This window comes from Fulmarus glacialis, unplaced genomic scaffold (genome assembly GCF_000690835.1).
Source record: "Fulmarus glacialis isolate BGI_N327 unplaced genomic scaffold, ASM69083v1 scaffold31694, whole genome shotgun sequence".
Classification (NCBI taxonomy): domain Eukaryota; kingdom Metazoa; phylum Chordata; class Aves; order Procellariiformes; family Procellariidae; genus Fulmarus; species Fulmarus glacialis.
This window is the reverse complement of record NW_009206642.1, coordinates 1-11937: the sequence shown is the minus strand read 5'-3', so window position 1 is coordinate 11937 and position 11937 is coordinate 1. Positions and strand designations below refer to the sequence as shown.

The 11937-nt window shown below is 41.6% G+C and overlaps 1 long non-coding RNA gene across 1 annotated transcript; it reads right to left on the bottom strand.

Moving 5' to 3' along the window:
- Positions 1 to 7410: 7410 nt before the first annotated feature.
- Positions 7411 to 11715, bottom strand: LOC104075368. The gene is made up of 3 exons (XR_683503.1): positions 11577 to 11715; positions 10067 to 10134; positions 7411 to 7934 (listed from the first exon to the last, which is right to left on the bottom strand). It is a non-coding gene; the product is annotated as an uncharacterized LOC104075368 (long non-coding RNA).
- Positions 11716 to 11937: the final 222 nt, after the last annotated feature.

Below are 11937 nucleotides of genomic sequence, written 5' to 3'. Positions count from 1 at the left end.
TGCCAGCCTTCATCTCGGAGAAAAAAAAACCCAAATATTTTCCTCGGCCAAGTATTTTATAATTCAATCCACCACCCACATAAGGGGCGTAGCACAGAAGCCTGCAGCTCGGCTGGTGTGGGACAACACTTGGGCAGCTAATGCAGCCTGGAAGGATGCAAAAGCGCTGGGTTAGCGAGGGGATGAGAGAGGCCCCCCCACACACGTGGGTGCAGACATGGCAAGGGAAGGTGCCAAGGAGGTAGGAAGCAGAGCTGCTGTTCTCTGCGCACTCTCGCCTGAGGAAACTAGAGCAAATGTGCAAACCTACTGCAAGCACTGGAGGTGTAAGCGGCCATCTCCCACTTCCCCTATTCCTTCATCCCTGCCCCGTGGATGTTTAGTTGTAGATAAAGCTGCCTCGTGAGTAGCTAAACAAGAGCTTACACCAATCCACAACAAAAAAGCCTCCCAACCAAAATACACATCCTTTGATTGCTACAAGTTAAAATAACTTTTGTTTGTGCAGCACAACATCCTCCACCTAAAACAGAGCGACTTGTCTCTTTGTCGTCTCTAGGACACGAAGAACACGGTTTTCTGCTCTCACGGAGCGGCCCTGTCCCGGTGAGGACACCAGGGGGACCCAGCCACTCGCTCTGGCGTCCCGCTCGCCCCGGGAGCGGGTTCCCGAGGCGTCTCTGCAGCCCCGGGGAGAGCCACGGCCGCGGGCAGCTTCCCGCGCTCACCCCCAACACGGATCGCGCAAACACGCCCTGCACCCTGCGTGTTTTCCCGGATTTGTATAAGCCTAATTTTTACCGTGAAGTACATGCCTTCCCTGGTTGTGTCATTGCGTAACGTTGCATGGGTGTGAAGTTGCAGCAACTCTTAACCATATACAGTTGTTGCCTACTTGTGCTATTTTAAATAAAGGGTTTTTTTTTTAAAACTAAAATGTTCTCATAGTGCAGGTGGGGAAAATTAATCATAGAAGTTTAGAAACCTACACCCCACTAAGGAGTTCTACATATAACAAAAATTTAGGACTGAAGAGAGTTAACTTACTACAGTTTTTGCTTGTTCATTAAAATATGACTGTGCAGAACACGTGCCCAGCATATTACTTACTATTATGTTGTGGCTGGGGAAGGAGAAGTGAAGGGAAAATAAATATGCCCGATCTGACAGCTCTTTGCTATCAGGAACACCATCAACTGGACTCTAATCTCAGAAAATGGATTTGGTTATTGCCCACGGCCCGATTCCCTTTGCCAAACGTTAGTGGTGTCTACAATCACATTTTCCTTGGAGAAGTATTTTCTCCTTGATGTCCAAAGATGTTGCCACGTGCTCACATAAAAGCAGTTTTTCTGAAGTATCTTTCCGTTCTGGTAACCCAAGGTACTGCACTCACCGACAGCCAAGATTGCACTTTTCAGGCTTAGGGGTGGTGGCGTTTAGCTTGTTGCTGGCTAGTAGTTTGTTGACACATTCACTCCCATCTTCACTGTATGGAAAAACTTCTCAGGATTGCAACAGCAATTAATCAAGCTCCAAAATTCTAGTTTCCTTATGTTTCTTAGAGCTGTCACTGTGTCCTCTGCTATAATGCAATCTTTATTAATAGCTTTTTAAAGCTTGCTTACATACAGTAATGTAAGCAAGATACATTTGCAACCTAAGCGACTTGCCTTAAGATAGTTCTGATCTTCTTTTGCTTGGCTTTTTGTTTGACCCTTGCTTTCTTTAGGTAGCGAAATACCAGCTCACAACCCAATACAATATTCAGGTATTAGGCTTTCTGTTTGTGAGTAGGAGTCAAATCTCTGCATTTTAGTTATTCTGGATTCATTTTTTATTTAAAAGCAAAAATAAAATTGAACGACATCAGCTCTAGAAACGAGCCCAGGAGAGGAGCTGGTTCCACCCTGGCAAACCACACTGACATACAGACAGGCCCACAAAGAGCACTGGATCCACATGGTGAATATTCAGAGATGAAATTTTACTTTCCATCTCCAACAGCATTTGAAAGAAAGAATGGGTTTCCAGTTTGGGCACTGCCCTGAAGCAGTGAGTCAGCTGTGTGCAATACTGGCAAGCTGTTAGTCCATCTGTGTGTTTTACATCCCTCACCACTCAGATGTAAGGCATGCCCTGCAAACTTTCTGCCATGTGAAGGTGCCGGTACTGGGTTTATAGGGTAAATGAGCTAGTCACCTTTTCCTGCATTTATCACCACGTTACATACAAGTTAGTTATAGTAAGTTCTCCAGAAGAACCCATAAACTATTACCAACTAAATTTAATCCTGAGCTGCACATTTAATAAGCGGCGGGAAAAAAATCCCCAAAGTCCAACAACTTACAACTGGAAGACAGACAAGGAAACCAACTCCTAGTTCAAGCAAAAAGTTACGAACCTCTCAATATGCTATTTTGCAACACATATCCGTGAAGAGAAAGGATAGATGGGATGCATCAAAAATTGTCTTTCCTGAGGCAAACACATTGGATATTCTTTCTCCTCACACTTCATGCTCCTCCCCAAAGCAGACACTTACAGCATATTTTTGCTTGGCATGTCCCATATTCCTCATACCCACCCCACACACGTGTTTCATCTTGCATCAGTCTCTTCCCATCCTACTTTACCATTTCTATTCAACTCATTCCTTCCTCCCTGTCCTGCCAAGGACTTGAGTCTATCCCCAATGGGTTGGTGATTTGCATCTCATCTGCTCCTTCCACTTTTAGAGCCAACTCTTAGTACCTGGCTCGTTCATTTGGAAGCTATGGGTTTGGGTTTTTTTCTTATTTCAGGAAAGGGATAAATGTGCTGTATATTCACTCAACTTCAAAGCTATGGGGAAAAGCCTGATGGAACCGAGTAAGTGGTAGCAAAAGTCAACAGAGCGAATTCTCTGGAACTGGTTTTGTCTGGTAGGACAGAGGACCTTGAACCTGCTTCTGTCAGCTGCTATCCACCCCCACCAGACAGGGTCAGGCAACTCAGATTCAGCAGATGCTCGAGTGAACACAGGTCTTGCAGCAGTGTAATAGCACAGACAGGCTTCAATGCATTTGCAGTAATTACTTACATTCAAGCTTTACTTTACACCCACAAAAAAGCTGAGTATTTTATATGAAAGCTGACTGTGGGAGACCCACGTTTCTGCAGATCCACACCCCCCCAAAGCAGATGAGATCCAAATCCAATTAAGTCCCATGAATTTCTTCAAAGTCTTTGCTGCTCAGTACTCATGAATTCCCACTATGTATTTGCAAGTGCATGCAGCTATCTGCATATCTGTGTGCCTGCATGCAAGGTACACACGCTAGACTTCAGGGGTTTTGAGACTTTGAGTTTGCTGTTGTCATTTAGCAGTCTCCCCTCTTCTTCAAAGCATTCAGCAGGCACAAAAATGGTACTTTCCAGTCTGATTATACTTACCAGTGTGACTTAGAGATGTGATCTTTCCACTCCTGACCTTAAAGTGGTCAGCACAGCCAGATGTTTTACTAAGATACTGTTTTGGTTACGATGGTTGAGAGTGGTGTGAATCAAATTTAGTAAAAGATTATTCATGGATATGATATGATCTCTAGAATATGGTAAAGTTTATCTGCACACCCACTCACTTTATATTCGCATCAAAGCAAGATCGGATGTCAGTCGGGAATATATTACTACTATTTGCTAGCAATAGAAATAAAGCAGCACTGGTCACTCACCTAGTCAAAGATGAGGGCTCTCAACCTCGAGGAGTTACCTTGAGCAGCGTCCCATCTCAAGAGGAGAGTCCATCCCACAGACCCGCTGCGTTGGTGAACTTCTCAAAAATTATTTGGGGTCTTTCCCTTTTATACCCGATTTCAGACCGTGACTTATGGTCAAGACTTCATCTTCCTGTTCGCACCCAGTTGCTTTGCCCAGTAACAGGTCTGAGGCCTGGCCACCTGCGCAGCACACACCCAGACACGTGTTGGTGGCTGATACCAATACTGGACGAGGAGAAAGTTAGGTACTCCCTGTGGGTGGGTGTCGAAACTGGTGTGTTGCTCAAGAGATAGAGCCTTAGTAGGGTCAGGGTGGGTGCACCTACCACGCAAATATAGGCTGCCAGCTAGCTTCCTCTGATTTGCAAGTGACTTACTTTTGAAAAAGCACCCAAGAGAGACTTCATCTTTCCCTGGTGCAGTATTTGACTTTACTATGCAAAATGATCCCCCTGCATATTGTGCTCAGCAATGTGATAATTAAAAAAAAAAAAAACCACAAAAAAAATCCAGGTCTACACAGGATGGTTGCAAGTGCTAGAAGGCTTCTTCCTTGTTCAATGTAAAACAAAGATGGGGAAGAGGCTATTTCAAGAGAACATGTAAGAAGTTATACAGCACTGAAGCACGGAAAAAGCCTCAAAGCACTTTGAGACCAGCTCAGTGCTGGTGCACTTGGGTTTCAGCCTAACACACTGGCAAGAGCAGAACCGAGCACCGCAGGTACCCAAGTGCCATGAAAGGTGCACTAAGGCTGGCAGACTCATCCGGAGATCCAGGTAACTCTTCCTGAACCGGCACAAGATGGACAAGCACGCACAATGGGGCTTCACAAGAGTTAGAGCAATGGCAGCAGCACAGCCAGCCAGATGCTTCCTTGATTACCATACAGTCATTACGAAGCTCATCAAAAAGCTTAGGGAAATTGTGTGGCAATCTCGTATGGGTTGGCATCAGTAGACTCTACCATTCCTCTGCCATCTTCAAAGGGCTCATAATTCATGAGAAGCCACGTAGAACTGAAGAGGTCCCATTAAACCTTACAAATCCTGTTTGAGGAGGACTTTCGTTTTGCACCTCACATACCTGTCAGAAAGTGGTGAAGAAACTAGAACTGCCTCTATGTCCATCATCACTCTCCAGTCAGCCTAAATTTGGTGCTGTTTTTGAGGGAGAAATCATCAGGAAAATGATCACCACACCCAGGTTAACTGTAGGCAGTCTAAAAAAAGAATGGATCCTTCTCCAGAGCAGAAATAGCTCTGATTTAGGAAAAAACCAAACAAACCAAAAAACAAACCACCACAACAAAACAAAACAAAATACCCCCCACAAAACCACCAAAACTCCACATGCCCCCTTTATCAGGGGGCATTTACAAATGAGTTGCTACAAAGTAGTCTTTAAAATTTACAGAGATTACAAATAACCACATAATTTTCAAGAATCTTTATACATCATCTTTTTTAATTAGATTAGCTTTACAAGCAACTTGAGAGCTCTTTCATAATGAACACTGCTTTTCAAATTACACAACTTTATAGGCAACCTGTAAATGAATCCTGAATTTCTTTGCCTGCTATAGATAAAGGTCTCATATTTTACAGCCGGCTAACATCATGAATAAAAATAGCATTATGAAGCTTTATCTTTAACCAGGACTAGACACATACAGATCATAAGACAGTTTAAAAAATAGTTTTAAAACAAGGACCTGCTTGGTGATGCTCAAGACTGAATATTCAACCGACATGAAACGAACAGTTTCTAAAGGACATTGAAGAAATGGCTGACCTGATTTGTTGACCCTATTGTAATGACTTACATGGAGTGAAAAATTAAGCACTTTTTAAACCTGTCTGGCAAGCACAAACCTACAGTGTGATTAGAATTTGATACACCGTGTAACTGCAGAAGTTTGAATTACAGAGGGACTGAAATGAGTTTAAAGGCTTATGCTTACATTTCTAAAATAAAACCAACCAAACCTCCGTTAAAGTAGTACTTAAGGAAGATGAAGTAGAAGAGGTGGCTTTTTTGCTCGTTTCATTGGTAGCCTAAATGCACTGCAGACCAGACAGTAATGAAGATTTGCACTCCTTGGCCAGGTTGGCAGAGGCACTTACAGTAAAGGTATCCTGTCTGTTTTTCTGGGAAGAAAAGAGGAAAGAGGAAGAGAACTGTAAAGGGCAAGAACTTACTAAAAAAAGGAAAAGTGAAATCAAAACAAAACTGGGATTTCTGCTGGTTCTCCTAAATATACCAATACTGAATTTTTTCCCCCTTCTGTCAGTTTGTCACTAAGCAATTAGCTTTTTCATGTTTTACATGAACAATAGTAATCTTTTTAATAAAAAATTACTGAGCTTTCCATAGAAAAGGTCTCTAATTGAATACAAACTATACAGATGCTAAAATTGTCACAAGTTGTAATATATACAGAAATATTTCTGTACACTCACATTGTTTTGGCTAAGTAAGGAAATAAGGGACAGATAGAAAACTGCAGTGGGTAAGCTGATCAACCCCCAAACTCCTGTAAATATGAATGCTGTCTTTTATAGATTTGCTTTTGTTTTCTCCAGCTTTTAAAGCTCAGGGAAAAAAAAGAAAGAAGAAGAAGAAAAAAAAAAAAAAAAAATCAGTGTCCAAAACATCCATTTCTTAAAAATAAGAATATCAAAGTTTCTGCACATCTCACTTTCATTCTGTGATGTCCCCTCTCCTTGATAAAACGAAAACAATGTAAAAGAAAGTAAGTAAATGTTTTCTTACTAAATATATACCTCAATATTGATCAAAGGGCAGTGCCTTTTTGGGGAAATCCTTCAGCACAGTGAAAACCTAAAGATGTATTGCACAAAGAGCCTACAGTGATCCACTTCAGCTTCAGTGTGCTGACCACCTCCTTGATACTATATAATAGATCAAGGTGTCAACTTACAGACTACATGGGACACTAACATTTGAAAAGGAAATTTAAAAAAAAAAATGAATTTTAGATATTCTATTAACTTATATACAAAGGAAAGGGGGGTGGCAAGTATTCTTTAGAAAAGGGAGAAAGCTCCAAATTTTCTGTCAAGTACGTAAGGAGGTTCTGGGTACCTCTAATATCCTAGGAAAGCCCTTGTATATTCTTGTAACTTGATGGTATTTACCAGGTCCCCAAAGCCAATGACAGCAACCGATAGTGTCAAGTTCACTTAGTGCCAGTCACTTAAAAAACCAAAACAAACAAACAAAAAAACCCCAGAACAAAACAAAAACAAAAACAAAAAAACACACACAAAAAAAAGAAGAGGCAGAACTTCCCCTCTGTGGATTCAACATACAAAACCACAAACTGAATGTTACTAATAGCGAGATACTGATTTGCTTCTGTTAATAAGGTTCAAGAGGACATAGTCAAAAAAACAATACAGCAGCAATCTTTAAAAGTTAAGATTAGTGTGAGATATGATATAAAACAATCAGGTTTTTAGCTGGTAATTAAAGTGCTCCTTTTCTGACTTAAGGTGTAAAGAAAATTAAAGTGATTATCAGTTACTGGCAACCCTTACATTAAATTAGGTCTTTCATGGCAGAGGAGAACAGTATGAACAGTTTTACAAAAATAGATCCATGTTATTTTGGAGAATACGGTAAGTTTTTTTCTTTTTTTTCAGTTTTTCTTTTTTTTTTTTAAGACTCAATTTTGATAAACTGTACCTGGTCATACAAAAATTACCCAAAATTCAAACTTTTACCATATAAAAAAAGGGAGAGATGAATTGGATTCAGCTGGATGACAGGTCTGGCAAAATATAAGGATGGACAGATTCTATGTAGGGCACTTATTTATGTCCAGATGCATATGCTGTTTCTTACTGATTGCTTATCTTCTTCACATAAGCAGTCACAGGCCTGGAGTCACAATCACATAGTACAATGCTTCAGCAGTCAAAGAACCTTCTATTTGATGCAACATTGAAACACTGTTTGCTTCTTTATTAAAATGTTGGTTTGTTGTTGATTTTCCTTTATCTTGTTATTCACATTCAAAAGTTAATAGATGGCATCAAGATTTATCAGGGAGAACAGCAAGGGGAGTTGCTAAATCAAAGGCTTATAAAACGTCTTTCCCAACTGAGTCAGAAGGTTTATTAAGTTCAACCCTCACACCTTTTTCGCCTGCAGAAATATGAAAAGGAAATCGGTATTATTTTTCAGCATTTATCAAAGTACAGTCTATAGAATTGCTACATCACTTTCCAGATTAGTTTTAAGAGAGTACTTTGAAGATTGTCTAGTACATATGATCTAGCGAGAGAGATATTTTTGTATAAATGCTCTGTATCCTGCACTCTGTTACAGTTAACGAGCCGTGGTTACCAATCATCTCTGAAAGCGGGCATTTGGCTGCCCAAGTAGAAAACTGGATACTTCACAGCGTATGTGCAGTTCTAAAGCTCATCATCTCAGCCTTTATAAAGGTAAACTTTAAGAATGGCCAGTTCAGAATCTGAGGATCTTGTCCATTACTCTGAATCAGAATAGTTTCTGGGTATTTACCTTTGTAAAGAAACTCTGAGGGATTTTTAAAATGCAACATTCCATTTGACTTGCTGCTAAAAAAATAAACAAAACAATACCACCAACCAACCCACACCTCTTCTGTCCCTTTTTCTAAAAATTGACCTAGATAACTTCAGGTACCCCCAAATAAAAGTTTGACTATCAAAACATTAACAGACACAGTATCCCATATTCAAGAAAAATTCACACATATTCTGCATGGCTTTAATTAGACTGACACTAAGCCAAAAATGAATAGTTTTCTATTTTATGACATTTTATTCTATAATTTTATATTTTATTGTCAGTAGAAAATAAAAAGCATCTTGCATAGTTCTTGCTGCAGATACAGAGCAAAGAATGCAATTTTAATTGCAAACAAAAACTGAAATCACAACAATATGATAATGTAAATCAATTACAGGGCAAACCAATACTGAAATTTAAACTACTCCTCCAACCCAGCCTTCCTTCCTGAAGTGCCTGCAGTTTAGGGGGACCCTGGAGAGGGAGGGGGGCTGGAGGGGAGCACCTCCCCTGCAGACACAAGCCCACCCGAACCACTTCCCTGCACTCCCTCTGAAAGGGCAGCAGCTGAAGCTGCACAGAGACAACCAAAACACCTCTGATCCGGCAAGGCTGGCTCCAGGAGCTGCGCAGTCACACACATGCGACACGAAGTCCAGCTTATAAACAGAGAGACAGGCTTCCTGCGGAGACCAGGCGGGCATTATCCGGCCTTGCTGACCGCCTGGGAAGTCACCGTGCCTCGCCAGGCATGCGCCACCGAGCAGCAGGACAGCCTGCCCGGCCGGAGCTGAGGGACTGCCCGCATTTCTTCGTAAGCCAGGCAGGAGCTCTCACCGCTCCCAAAATGCACAAAGTCACCGGCTGCACCAAGGGCGACTGAACGAAACTGCAGCTTTTGCAGCCGCTAGATAGCTCTGGGGCTACTTACGAGCTTCAGGCGCCTAAGAGCAATGAATGGAAATCTCATTTGGAAATGACTGGCACATGTCTTCAACATGATCAGTTTCAGAGCTCTTGACGAAACTGTGGAGAAACTGGCCCTGTGCATGTGTGCACTTGCTGTACACCCAATTTTGGTTTATTTTTAAACTACTGTAACAATCACAAAATCGTGATGGCAATTACAAGCATGACAGAAGTCCTAGACCATTTCTCCTTATAATGCTAATTTGAACAGGAAAATTAGATCAACTTCCTCTTGAGGGAGAAGCCAGAAAAGGAAAACAGATGCTAGATATGTGGAACTGGAAATGGAGGAAGTAACTCCGTTCTTTGATTCCAGATTTTAATTTTAGGCTTTTGTTTTTCCAATATAGAGATTCTAGTCAAGTTAAGTTGTATTCACTTGTTGAATCACTATATTCGGTCAAAACTATTTCCAGGGCTCTCAGTTCTGCAGTGCCTCACAGTCTCTGGTGTATTTACCCTCCACACCTATTAGGGAGACAAGACTAGGGAGAAGCTGTATCCCCCATATAAAAATCCAGAGCAGCTTCAGGTCTCAGAGGAAGCGTGAGCAGGACAAGGCACTGACCTGGATTTCCCAAGTCATTGCCTAGCAGCTCAACCACCGGGTCACCTTCCCTGTAAAACCTGACTCTGAGTTATGCTGTTTTTCTCCCCATTTTTGTGCACAGGGTGGGCCAAGGAGATGAGGCTGGACTACGTAGCTATTCTTCCAGAAAAAAAGAACACAGAAGATATTAACAAGAGATTACCTGTTAGATATTTTACTTTAGCTCGTGCTCTTTCATCTGCATCAAAATACCACACGGTTATTGCGTACCTAGGGAAACAGATAGAAAAAGAACTCCTGAACTATGAAGAAAAAAAAGAGTGAAGCACTTGACACAAAACCTAAATGAGACGATACTTCTGCAGTCTGACAGAAGACAGATTTCGTAAAGCACAAAGCAAGCAGGTTTTTTTCCTATTAGTAGGTATTGTCTGAACAGTCACTGAAAGGGTGACACCGATGCTGTAAGTTTACGCTTCTTTTTACTGATGACTTGCTATTACGGTTCTGGCCCAGAACCTGTAATATACTCTCTGTCCGTATCACCTCGCCCTGTGACCTCATCTTTTACTTTACCTGGTCAAGTCCATTACTGGGTCACACTGCAAGAATCTTTTTTGGACATTTGCCATAAGGGAAAATTAACTACCCCTTCTTACACAGCTCCTCTGGTTTTCCACTGCCTGTAAAGGATTTAAATATGAAATGCCAGCTGTTGAGAAAAGACTTTAAGGAGCTTTAGTAAATGGCATTTCACCCTCTGACTGCTTGGAGCACAAGGGGGGAGGGGAGAGCAGTACACCCTCCTGAAAGGCTGCAAGAGGATGCGCCGATGGCAGTTTCAAGTTACTTCTTGCAAAGGTACTCGGGTTATCTCACAGCTCCAGTCAATATTCAGTGCTCTGGCCATGCAAACGCGTTGGGACACAAGCAACAGGAAGTCTGGATCAACGACTCCAATGATTTACCTATTAACACTATCTGGAAACGCCACTCAAGATGCAGGTACCTTTGGCATCATCCACTGCCCTATACCGAGGGACAAAGGAGATATCAAGTTCCCCCTGTGACTCAGACTGGGAGCAACTCCTCTAATACTCCAGAGAAAGAAAAGATTTGTGTATCAATGGTCATTTCTGCTCCACATCTCTCTTCCAATTCCCAAACTAGAATGTGGTGGCTTAGTTTAAAAATTACTGTTTTCTAACAACTCCCTCCCAACAAGAGGGGACATAAAACTGTCATAAAAAAGTACCTAGTCAATGACATAAAAAGTACCTAGTCAATCTTCCAGTAACACGGTAAGGTGCTAGGGACAAAGGGAAGGGAGGAGAGTGTAAAGCCATTACAGAGAAATAATGAAGACAAGACCCCTCGGCTAAGGTAGGGTCTGCTTATGGCTCTATGTACTCCTACCCAGTTCTGCTAAGTACAGCTCAGAAACTTCTGGCATTTCCAGTCTCCCTCTTACCCACCCAAGAGGATGTTTTCTCCAAAATAAGAGATCAGACATCAGTACAAACTCAGCAGCACAGCAGAAGCCTAATCAATCAGTAGAAAAAAAACCTTCTTGTCATAGTGCAACTGGAATTGTACATGGACAGACCTGGGATCAGGTCATAATTCATAGTGTCACCCATTTCTCATTAGGATTCACTCATTTCTTGATAAAAGAGGCATCATGCAATATATAGAGAGTCCATTAGTCCTACCTTGTAGCAAATGCTGGCTGTACTTCATGAGGGTTGCGGCGATCAGACCAGAAGAATAGCAGTCTATCGAATTTCGGTTCAATATCAGCGAATTGGGCTTTACCTTCTGGAAATATCCGAAGGATGCCTCCACTTACCTACAAATTAAATATTTAAAACCAGTGCTTGAAAACAATGTCTCATTGTATTTAAAAGTACTGAATATTACATTTGAAAATATTTCAGGCACTTGGAACTGAAATAAAAGATCATAGGATCATAGAATCATAGAATCATAAAGGTTGGAAAAGCCCTCTAAGATCATCGAGTCCAACCGTCAACCCAAACACTAAAATGCCCACTAAACCATGTCCCTAAGCAC